We start from the raw sequence: 12,811 nt of genomic DNA on the forward strand, positions 1-12,811 counted from the left end.
TGGCCACCCTTCAAAGCCATATGCAGGACCGTAACAAGGCGAGGGCAGAAGGGGCCTCACGCCACAGCCCCCACCCCCCCTTTTCAGGGCCCACGCCCCTTACTGCAGAATTAATTTTATATATATATATATAAATGGCTGCCGTTTTGTTGGTGTGAACCATTATGAAATAAATCAACCGGTATTTCAAGAGAATTCTGTGGTCCGTGCTCTTTGTGCCGTGGCTGAAGGAAAAAGCACGGAAAAGAAGAGTGCTTGGTGATATTACCTACTGGCGGTCGCCAGTAGGTAGTTATAGTTAGGACCACGTTTCCATAGGAAATCCGCAACATTCTATTTTGAATAACTTTGGCGCCGGTCGACGAATCCTCGCGAATTTTTCAAAATAGGTGGGGCGCTACGCTCCGCTCCTACCCTGAAAGTCTCGGGGGGATTCGTCAAGCGGGGGCTGAGATAAAAGGGGGGTCCCAAAACGCGTTTTTCCCATGCATTTTTCCATAGGACCTTTAGACAGGGCTACAGTCCGAACGGCTGAACAGAATTACTTGAAATTTGGCAGAGAGGTAGTCCTCAGGTCAAGGAAGTGCCTTTTGTAGGTTTGGTGTAAATCTGTTCAGTAGATTCTGAGAAAATAGCCTTTAAATCAATATATATATCTGAGCCAGCTTACGGTGCGCTTACGGTACGCTTACCGTACGCGTACGGTGGCGTGCGCGAGCGCGATTCTGATTGGCTCTTAGATCTTAGTAAACATTCGAATCGGCCGAAACCAGGAAGCGGCAGCCGCCATTTTCTCTCTCGCACTGAGAGTGATGATGAAAATACAAAGCACAAAAACATGTAAAGGGGCTGTTTAGACAGCTCCCACACACATAGCCATGCTGAGGGAGTCCCCAAAGATCCCCCAAGGCCAAAAACGGAATTTTTTTTTTTTCGCTAATTTCGCCGATTACGCTTACCGTACGCGTACGGTAAAAAAATATATAAAAAAAAAATTATCCACACTCTCCCCACCCCGTGTGCAATTGGTGGCCGAAGGCCACCAAATGTGCATGGCTTATAACCGATGAGATAAACTATAATATTTAAAAAAAAAAAAAAAATTATCCACACTCTGTCCACCCCGTGTGCAAATGGTGCCCGAAGGGCACCATTTGTGCATGGCTTATAAAAATTACGAAAAATTAAAATATTACCTTTCAAAACGAAGTGCATCATATGTCCTCCATGTGCGCACGGTGCGCGAAGCGCATCGTGCGTACATGGCCCATCTAGCGTAACGTGGGCACGCGGTGCGCGTAGCGCACCGCGTGCCCACCGTGCGTGCACGGCACTAACTGCGTAAAGTGGGCGCGCGGTGCGCACGGAACGAACTGCGTTAAGTGGGCGCGCACGCCACGAATGGCGTAAAGTAACTTAGCATTTAAAAAACCGTACAAATTCACTGAAAAAACCATAGGTTTCACACACGTTATAGTTAGGAATTAGCATTTAAAAAACCTTGCAAATTCACTGAAAAAACCATAGGTTTCACACATGTTATAGTTAGCGGAAATTTTACTGATAAAAAACCAATGAAATTCCCCCGTTATAGTTAGTGCAGGCAACTATAACTCACGCGACCGCAATCTTCTGCTGATGACATATGTGTCTGTATGAAAAAAAAATATTTGTAATATATGTATAGCTAAAAATGTATGGAAGAAGACATGGGCAAATAAGTGTCTAAATACAGTATTAGCATCAGCAGAGGATTGCGGTCGCGTGAGTTATAGTTGCCTGCACTAACTATAACGGGGGAATTTCATTGGTTTTTTATCAGTAAAATTTCCGCTAACTATAACATGTGTGAAACCTATGGTTTTTTCAGTGAATTTGCAAGGTTTTTTAAATGCTAATTCCTAACTATAACGTGTGTGAAACCTATGGTTTTTTCAGTGAATATATATATATCTATTCACTTAAAAAACAATAGGTTTCACACACGTTATAGTTAGGAAATAGCATTTAAAAAACCTTGCAAATTCACTTAAAAAACCATAGGTTTCACACATGTTATAGTTAGCTGGACATTTCACTCGTAAAAAACCATTGAAATTCCCCTGTTATAATTAGTTCAGATAACTATAACTCGCGCGCCCGCAATCCACTGCTGATGACGTCACATATTACATCACTCATGACATGGTCAGTGGCATCACTCATGACATCACTGATGACATCATCCTTGTGATAGAGTGGCGGTCGCGCGAGTTATAGTTATCTGAACTAACTATAATGGGGGAATTTCAATGGTTTTTTACGAGTGAAATGTCCAGCTAACTATAACATGTGTGAAACCTATGGTTTTTTAAGTGAATTTGCAAGGTTTTTTAAATGCTAATTCCTAACTATAACATGTGTGAAACCTATGGTTTTTAAGTGAATTTGTAAGGTTATTTAAATGCTAAGTTATGTATGTTTTATTATATTTTTTATATATTTATTTTACAATAAGCTACCTATATATATAGTTACAGATTGACTGTATCCTGTAATATGGAATGGCTCGTTTAAAATGTTTTTTTTTTTTTTTAAGGTTTTTCACCGTGCGCGCACGGTGCGTGCACCCCGCGATTTTTTGAAAAAAAATAAAATGTTTTTTTCACCCTTCAGGGTCCTTCAGGGACCCCCTGACAAAGGCTAGGGGGTCAGGAACTCTCTAGCCTGCCCCCTTTTCACGTTCTCCACCTTTCTTTTTCACTGTCACACACAAAACACACAAAATGGCGGCCGACACTTCCTGATTTCGACCGATTTGAATGTTGACTGACATGTAACCACCAATCAGAATTACGCTCGCGCACGTTATGGTGCGCGCACCGTGCGCGCACGGTGCACGCACGGTGCACGCTTATAGATATTTATGTGCTTTTAAATGCAATTTTCTCAGGAACTACTGAACAGATTGACACCATATATGCAAAAGGCACATGCCTGACCTGGGGACTACCTCTTTGCCAAATTTCAAGTAATTCTGTTCAGCCGTTCGGGCTGTACCTTCGACTAAAGGTCCTATGGGAAAATGCATGGGGAAAATGCGTTTTGGGACCCCCTTTTTTCTCAGCCCCCGCTTGACGAATCACCCCGAGACTTTCAGGGTAGGAGCTGAGCAGAGCGCCCCATTAGTTTTGAAAATTTCGCGAGGATTCGTCAACCGGCGCCAAAGTTATTCAAAATAGAATTTTCAGATTTCCTATGGAAACACGGTCCTAACTATAACTATCTACTGGCGACCGCCAGTAGATAATATATATATATATATATTCCAGACGAAGGTGCTCAAACACTTGAGAGTGCCACACACAGCATTCAAAGTATCCACTTTATTGCAGGACTGCAAGACATTAACCTTCGTGATTACAGCTACAATGTCGCCAATCACACCATACGCGTTTCGGGCTCTCATCAGCCCTTGATCTCTGGCTTGCCTTTGCAAGAGAAAACAGCAAAAATAACATCGCACTCGCGATGAGCTTTTAAATCCCGCCTCAGTGGGCGTATACACCTCGTGCATTGTGGTTAATAGAGTTCACTATTGTTTTTTAAATCCGCAGTGGGTACTGTTCTTTTCCTCACAGTTTTAAAATATATGCCACAGTGGGTTGCTGCAGACTCACCAAGATACTGTCCTGCACATTAATGTCCTTGCAACACGGCACGCTGTTCCATACTGCGCCTTTACTTCACGGGCATCTGGACACGTTCTGTCGACGATGGGGCGCCCTCGCGGCCAGAGCGGGCCACTACATATTCCAGACGAAGGTGCTCATATATATTTATATATTTAAAAAAGCCTTCTTGTTCATTAATGATGAGGCAGCTAAACATGTGCATACCAATAGAAGCACCAGATGCTGGAGGTGCTCTGTTTACATTTTTTTAAACTTCGAAGCAAGTGCTCAGGGAACCTGGAATAAACAGAAGAACTATGCGGAGCCTGCATTCATTTTTTTTTTACCCAAGCTCCTCAAAAACTATTGACATGCCTGCAAATATGCATGCTTCGTTTAAGCTCCATTCTGACTTTACACACATTGGTAGTTTATAACAAGCATTTACAATGAAACAGGTCTCGCATTACAGAACATTTGAGCTATTGGTGGTGCATTATTATTTGCAACGCCAATAGCTCAAACTTTTAGTAATGCGAGACCGATTGCATTGCAAATGCTTGTTAAACATATGGGCAGAATAAGAAAAAGCATAGATTAATTATGGGGGTTATGCTTAAGCCCAAAACAATGATGAATTTAGGGTGCGTATGGCCCTAGACCTTAAGGCACAGTGGGATGAAGTTGACTCGGACCTTTGGCACCATACTATGGGCACTGCAAAGTTTGGCAAGACAGTCCTTACGGCCAGCAGGTTACCTGTTGTGTATCGGCCCTTTCAAGGGTGTCCCACTCGGGGAGGGATGGGGCAGAGGAAAAAGACAGGCTGGAAACAAGAGGGCATGCTGGGATTTTAACAAAGGAGCTTGCACCAAGGTCGATTGCAAATTTAGGCATGGATGTTCAGAATGTGACAGAAACATACCCTTGTTAATTGCTACGGGTCAGGAGGACAGTTCGGTAATTTGCCAGGGTAATGACAGCAGCAGCAGGTATCCAACAGTAGTCAGCAGTTTAGTCAGACTTCCAAATTTGGGGCGGACGGGAAGCACAAGGATCTGGGGGCAAAGGCTTGTATGCCCATTCAGTTAGCCTGCCTTCTTTTGCACAGAAGTACAGAAGAATGATGTCAGGTTTTTGGGGGAGGGCTCACATGGTGTTTCAGACTGAGGTACCAGGGCCCGAGGGTGCGCAGGTGAGCGAACAATTCGAATTAGGTCAGCACCTTAAAACACTTGGTAAAAGACAAACTGATGACAGAGATATAGGGAGGTTGGAGGCCGGGTCCCTTTGATGATTTTCCAAGGGAAAACTTGATTGTGGGTGGTCCAAAGGGCACTTGGAACACATGGGGGACTTGGGGGTGCCATTGGCATCGGAGAAGACAGTGGGACCCAGTACAGTACTGTCATGCTTGGGAATTGAGATTGATTTGGTAACAATGGAAGCCCACCTAACAGTAAAGAAAAGAATTGAGGATACAATTGTTGTTGTATGCCATGTTGACAAAACCAAAAGTTATGGTTAATGAAGTACAAGTGCTATCGGGCCATCTCAACTGTGCCTATAGTGTGGGGAGAGTAGGGAGACCTTTTGTAAGAGGGGGGCATGTCACTGTCAGGATTACCGTTGCCACACCACCACGTCAGACGTTCCGCAGGGACAAAGGAGGTTTTTAATGTGGTGTTTCTTTCAATTGAGTGCCACTGATGGCCATGTCAGGTTCTGAGAAAGAAGAGCAGGCTTACACCGATGCTGCGGGAGGGATTGGGTTCTGCCTGTATTGGCAAGGGAAATGGTGCACGGAGGACAGAGTATAGTCTTTTTCAAATTTGTTCCACTTGTTGTGGCTGTGCCCCTTTGGGGGAGAGCAGTTGGTGCACAGAAAGGGGTCAATTAGTATTGACAAAATGAAGGTAGTGCAAGTAGTTAACTGGAAGTCATCAGGGGATGCCCAAGAAGTTGTGGCAGCATTTTGTGTTGAAGTATGTGCAGTTGGACATTCTGCTTAGGGCACGGCACGTGCCAGTTGTGGACATTGACATTCCGAATGCCTAGTCTCGTTCACAGTGGATGAAATTCCATGGGCTGACCACGGAGGCAGACAGAGTGAGGATCAGGGTGCCATGGGAGCTATGGGCAATAGGCGACAGAGGATGCTCCTGCTGGTGTTAGAGTCACTGACCCTGTCGAAACAGAGGGCTTATAGTCACTCTTGCGGGGAGTTTGTAGGTGGTGGGGTGCAGAGGAGACGGGAAGCCTCTCTCGTGGGCCGTATTTTCTCAGATACCCAGGGAATGGCGGGGATCTGCATGAACAAGGAGGAACAGGTGTTATTCTCCACACTGATGTTGTGGATATTCTTTGTGGCTTTTAGTGGGTCTGAGCTCTTAGGGGGGAGGATCGAATCAAAGAGACGAAGTCCAACCCTGCGAAGCAGGGTTACAAGTTTGGTTGCATAAATCGAGAATGGCTCAGAGGGGTCAGGGAAGGTCTGTCTTGGTGTGTAGGTACCCTGTGGCCAGTTGTTGTGCAGTGCAATGGGCCACCTCTCTGCGAGATAAGCTCCAGGAGGTGCAGATCAGGTTTTCAGACATAGTAATGGCAGGCCTGTGATGGCATTTCAACTAATGGCTGTGCTGCATAGGGGGCTGATCCAGTTGGGAGTGGATTCGAAAGGCTTTGGGACTCACTCATTTCACATAGGCATGGCGACAGAGGCAGGTAGGAGGGGTTGTGGCATGACAGATATCATAGGTCTGGGTAGATGGGCATCTGATTGCTTTCAGCACTATGTGCGGGATGGGGAATGAGAGTGTTGATACATTTCCTCGTTTTACTTGTTATTGTTGTTTTCCAGGTTCGGTTCCATGTCCAGAAGTTGCAGGATTATTGTTCTGTATAGTGGGGCATTCGTTTGTAAAATGGGCCGAAAGGCAGGAGAGGCAGAGCAGACATGAGGCCAGCTGGGTCTTGACACCAACGGTTTCCAAGTGTGATGGCATGGCAGAACGGGTATGCGATGATGAGAACTGTTACCCTGTTTAAATAAGTTGATGGTAGGAAAGAGTTGCTCTGATGTCTTGGTGCTGCTTTTAGGGGAGAATGATTTAGTGGGTGAAAAAGGGGTGTCATTGGTCAGAGGGTTGAAGAATGACTTAAGAGAGATTTCGAAGCAGTGATCAAGATGCCACATTGTGTGGACAGAGCTCATACCTAGGAGGGTGTGGCGAGGGTCGAACAAGCCGGCAGCCATAGAGAAATCGAGGAAGAAGGTAAACAGAGAAATAAGGGCATTTTGTAAAGACAAGGCTATCAGTTGATGACGAACTGAAGTACAATAATTCCTGAATTCTTCCGTGGGGACGGGGTACATCTTTCAAACTATGGGATGGAGCTGTATTTATTACAGGTGCAGGACGTGCTGACTAAGGTTTTGAATGTGCAATAGTGTCTGGCCAGTCAGGAGGGAGTGGGGGGGCAGAAAAAGGCAGTCCGAGCCTTTTTCTGGGTGGTGGTTAGCCGAGAAGTTGGCATGGGTTACCCAAGTTGGTTGTTGTTGATAGCAGCAATCCAGACTGAAAGGGAACGGGTAGACAAGCTCACGCCTGGATGAGGCAGGAAGTTTAAGGTTCATTAGGAAGTTCATTAAGTTAGAGGTTAATAGTTGCAGGAGAAATGTATTGGAGGTTTCGTGTTCAGAATAGTTTTTTAAATTTTAAGTTAACAAACAGACAATACACAAAATAGTACAATGAAAGTACCCAATGAGAATATATGAAGATTATCAACATCAATAACATTTTAACAGGTACATTATAATATAAGATATTGTTACAGAAAATTAAAAAGGGGGAGAAAAAACAATTATACATATATTATTAATAATCATTAAAATAGAACTACTATCAAATGGAAACTATGCAAGAATGTTGATAAATTCTTAACTAATAGAAAAATACATTTTAAGAAGATAGATAATTATCAATAGGTTTCCAAAATAAATGATAAGAATTATAATTATGATTAACACCATTCAAGGATAATTGGACTCCTCTTCTAGTAAAAATAACCCATGACCACCAAACATGAACAGATAATAATGAAAAATCTTTCCAACATAAGGTAATGGATTTTAAAGCTGCTGATAACAGGAAATTAAAAAGTTTACCTTCTAAGTCAATTAATTTTTGAGAAAGAACGACAGATTTACAAATTAGCAAATGAAATGATAAATCATCATGAATATTAAGTATTTTTTTTATAACATCCCAAACTTCAGTACAAACTTTAAATACAGAAGGACATTCAAAAAGCATATGTTTTAACAAACCAGTATGCAATTTACAGTGCCAACACTTTGAAGTCGGAAGGAGTTTAGCTTGAAACAATCTCAGTGAAGACCATAGACAATTATATAAAATATATGAGTTTGTTTGATAAAGCAAAACTGGTAACCATCCTGAAATACTATTAAGCCAAATAGTTTTGTGAGATAATGATAGAGAAAGCTCATTATTCCAAAATGACAAAAGAAAATTAATGTTGTTACCTTTAAATGTAATCATCTTGTTATACAATATTGAAACACCATGATGCAAAGTGGAGAGAGTTTGAATATAAATTGATAAATCTGATTTAGCATTAGAAGGTATATAATGAGGAAATTAATCTAAAATAGAAATGCATAAAAATTCATATTTGAATAAATCAGAGGAAGGTAAATTACTTTTTTTCTGTAGAACATCAAAAGACATAAAAGCATTGTTATAATAAATATCGTTGAGGCAAAAAATATCAGCTTTAATCCATGAATGCCAAAATCTAACATTTTTTGTGTTTTATGCATGAATTGTACCATAATGGCTTATCTTCAGTAATGGACATGGGTGATTGAAAAATTAAATCGAAATCATGTAATATTAACTTAGTGGATTTTAAAATAACAGATTTATTAAAAAATATTGATTTATTGGACATAGTTAACAAAGAAGGTAAAGGAAACGGATCTATTAAACTCTTTTCTATAGAAAGCCATGTAGGGGGATAAATCAAATGAGAATGATTAAACCAAGGAGAGGTTTGCTTTAATATAAAAGCTTTGTGATAACAAAAGAAATCTGGTACACCAAAACCTCCATTACATTTAGGCAATTTTAGTTTTTTAAAACTAAAATGAGGTGCTTTATTGCTCCAAAGAAATTTAGATAGGAGTCGACCTACATCTTTATAAAACTTCACAGGAAATTGGGTAGGTTAGACCATTTAGATATTTTATCCTTAATGTAACTTAAAATAGAATCACAATTTAATGATATTGTAGTTTTCATAGAAGATGAAAATAAAATGCCTAGATATTTACATTTTTCTCGTTGCCAAATTATATCCTTCATGGGTAACATATCTGGGTTGCAATTAATATTTATAGGAAAAACATCTATTTTATCAGTATTTAACTTATAACCAGAAAGTTTGGAATAAGATTAAATAATCTCAAATAAAGGAGGGAGTGAGGAGATAGGACTGCTAATAAATAAAAGTACATCATCTGCATATGCTAACATTTTAACAGTAACCTCCTTAATATTAATACTCTTAATATCATTACATTTTCTAATGGAAACAAGCAAAGGTTCATTAACAACAAGAAATAGGAGCTGGGAGAGGGGACAACCCTGTCTGGTGCCTCTGAAAGGGGAAAATTGGTTTGAAGTTTGGCCATTAATTAATAAATGAGCTATAGGAGTAGAATAAAGAGCAGATATCATACGAATAAATATGTCACCAAAATTAAATGCAAATAAAGTACGAAATAAAAACTGCCAATGAACTTTATCAAAGGCTTTTTCAGCATCTAATGCTAACACTCTTGATGGTAAAGGTAAATTGGACCCTTGTTCAACCCACTTTTTTTATATAATTTAATATTTTATTTTCAATATGTGTTTCCTGTATGAAACAAATATCTGCTTTACAACTTCCCAAATAATCTAAAATCTTTATAAGTTTACCAGGATGTCTCAAACCCTTGACATTTAAAGAGGTTATTTTAACATTATGAACATTAGAAATAATAAAATAGAGAGTAAAAAGAAATAAGATTTAAGAAGAGGAGAAAAAGTTCAAGAAAAATATAGAAAAAAGTAGTTCTAGAACATTGTATAAGGAAAAGGAGGGAAGAGAGAAAAGACAAACAAACATAAAAAAGGCGACCACAAAAAAACATTTATAACATTTGAAACGCACACGCGCTTTACAAGCATGACCCACCCGTTGGTTCCCAGTGTGGAGAGAACAATAAAATTAGTCAGAAATACATGTTAAAGCAATATTCAAGTAGCAGAATCATGCGTATCCATAGAATGCTGTGAATGTTGTTACAGGAATATTTTTAAATCCTTAAAACGTTGGAAGGACTCTGAAAAATTATCTTTCCAAATTTGCATTGTTGAAGGATCAAATAGGCCATATTTAAATCCAAGACCTCTCAATTGAGGACGAATGTCAGTGAATTCTTTATGAATCTTAAGTCTCTTTGGCGAAGTCCTGATGAATAACATTTTTATTACCATTAACCATTAAGGATGGAATTTCCCGTGCTGCTTTCCTTATCAAGACCAAATGATGGTGACGGAAAACCTTAAAAATCATTTGTTTTGGCTTAGTGTGATGAGGATTGCAATGAGATGTAATCCTATGCGCTTTATCGATTTCAAATTTCTCTGGAAATGTAATGTTTAAAAGACCAGGTATCAAATTCTCCAAGTATAGTCTGCAATTAGAACCTTCAAAGTCCTCTGGTAAATTAAAAATACGCAAATTGTATTGCCTATTACAATTTTCCATGTCTAGAAGAAGAGAAGACATAGGAGAAATTTTTGCCACAAGTTGTGTGAACCTAAAAAACCAAATAGGGTTCTGGCTCAATTGGCAGCAAGGCCAAACCAAATATCATCAAAAAACAGAACAAAAGCCAATGCTGCATTTAACTCACCTGCACTTTAGATGGCGAACTGAGTGAAACAGTAACACTAACAACCACTTTTTCCGTTGGATTTAATCCAGAAAATATTTTGCATTTTACATTAACTGCATTTTCAGTTATTGGAACATATTCATTATAAAAACAGACAAAATAAACAACATTACCACAACAATATCAACATTTTGACTAAATGTTATGCAATTTGACACCAATACATATAAACTACACTCAACCATATAAACGTCTCAGTCATACTACTCATCCATCCTCACTAGACAATATACACGTTAGAACAATAATACACAATCAATGGACAAACAGGCCATCAGTAGACAAAACTTAGCATAGTTGTGAATCACTACACTGTATTATTTAGAAAAGATTGGCCAAAGGCGGAAAGGTCTACGCGTTTCGAATCCCTTTATGTGCGGGGATTCTCATCAGGACCAACATTTTGCTTGTACTAAAGCAAGCCGAAGTTTTCAAAGTTGTTACTACTTCAATCCGTAGCTTGTAAGGCTGTGGTATGCGAGAGAGCGGAAACCCGGAAAGTCTTCTCTCCTCACTTGTGTTTCATACAGCGGCAAGCGCTTGGTAAGTAACCGGTCTTGTTTCCGTTGAAAACAAATCTCGACGTACACTTAATCTCGACGAGTGAAAGCATGAAGGGTCTAAAGATCTCCTTTCTTCGCTGTGCTTAACACAACAACGGGTGCTCCGAAGGGGCGACCAAATTGGACTCTGGCTGACGTAGAGAGTAAATCTCGGCGTACATTCAATCTGAAGGAGCGTGAATGCTCAAGTCTCTTTGCTTAGGTGGCTAGCCTCCATATTGGTGCGAGCTGTGTAAGTTGTGTAAAAGCATCAATTTTAACTTTGTTATCTTGTATTTTAATTGAATTATCTGAAACTTTCATTGACATACTAGCCATATTTTTGCATAGGCTTTTAATCTCTGACACAATGGTATCAGTGTTGGCACGAAGTGCATGAAGCTTGTCGAGAATTAATGCCAAGGAAGGCTCACTAGATTCCACCACTTTCGATTTTACTGGAGGAGGATAAATCTGTTGTTCCCTCTTATTATGAGGATTTTACACGTTTTTATTCTTCATTTTCCTACTATTATAAAAATGAAGGGAGTAAATGAATGCAAAGTGCAGGAAAAGGATATAAATGCAGAAAAAAGCTTCAAAGAAAAAGCTAGTGCAGCAGCTAAAACAGACTATGGGAGTGGTTAGGCCAAAGCCAGGCCCTTTCCTGAGTACCTGCTCTGCCCCCCTGACAGGAAATCTGGGTAGTACCTTAAAGCAGAGCTCGAAGCTGAAACAGGAGGGAGAAATACACCACGTCTGACATCCTGAACACCAGGGAAAACCGGATGTATGTCGTTACAACGCACACTTTTACAACGCATGCACTTACAACGCATTTTTTACAACGCACAATCCATTACAACGCATGACATTACAACGCAGGACACTACAACGCATTTTTAAAAACTACCTTTACAACGCATTTCCATTACAACGCATACTACCTTTACAACGCATACCATTACAACGCATAATATTAAATTGCATTTAAGGTAAGTATTAGATAGTATAGGGGTAAAAATTACTATTCTAACTCCAGGGGGTGCAACAGTAGGGTAAGTGTTGGATAGTATAGGGTTAAAAATTACTATTCTAACTCCAGGGGGTGCAACAGTAGGGTAAATGTTGGATAGTGTAGGGGTAAAAATTACTATTCTAACTCCAGGGGGTGCAACAGTAGGGAAAGTGTTGGATAGTATAGGGGTAAAAATTACTATTCTAACTCCAGGGGGTGCAACAGTAGGGTAAGTGTTGGATAGTATAGGGGTAAAAATTACTATTCTAACTCCAGGGGGTGCAACAGTAGGGTAAGTGTTGGATAGTATAGGGGTAAAAATTACTATTCTAACTCCAGGGGGTGCAACAGTAGGGTAAGTGTTGGATAGTATAGGGGTAAACATTACTATTCTAACTCCAGGGGGTGCAACAGTAGAGTAAGTGTTGGATAGTATAGGGGTAAAAATTACTATTCTAACTCCAGGGGGTGCAACAGTAGGGTAAGTGTTGGATAGTATAGGGGTAAAAATTACTATTCTAACTCCAGGGGGTGCAACAGTAGGGTAAGTGTTGGATAGTAT

This window comes from Triturus cristatus, chromosome 3_1, assembly GCF_964204655.1.
Source record: "Triturus cristatus chromosome 3_1, aTriCri1.1, whole genome shotgun sequence".
NCBI lineage: Eukaryota > Metazoa > Chordata > Amphibia > Caudata > Salamandridae > Triturus > Triturus cristatus.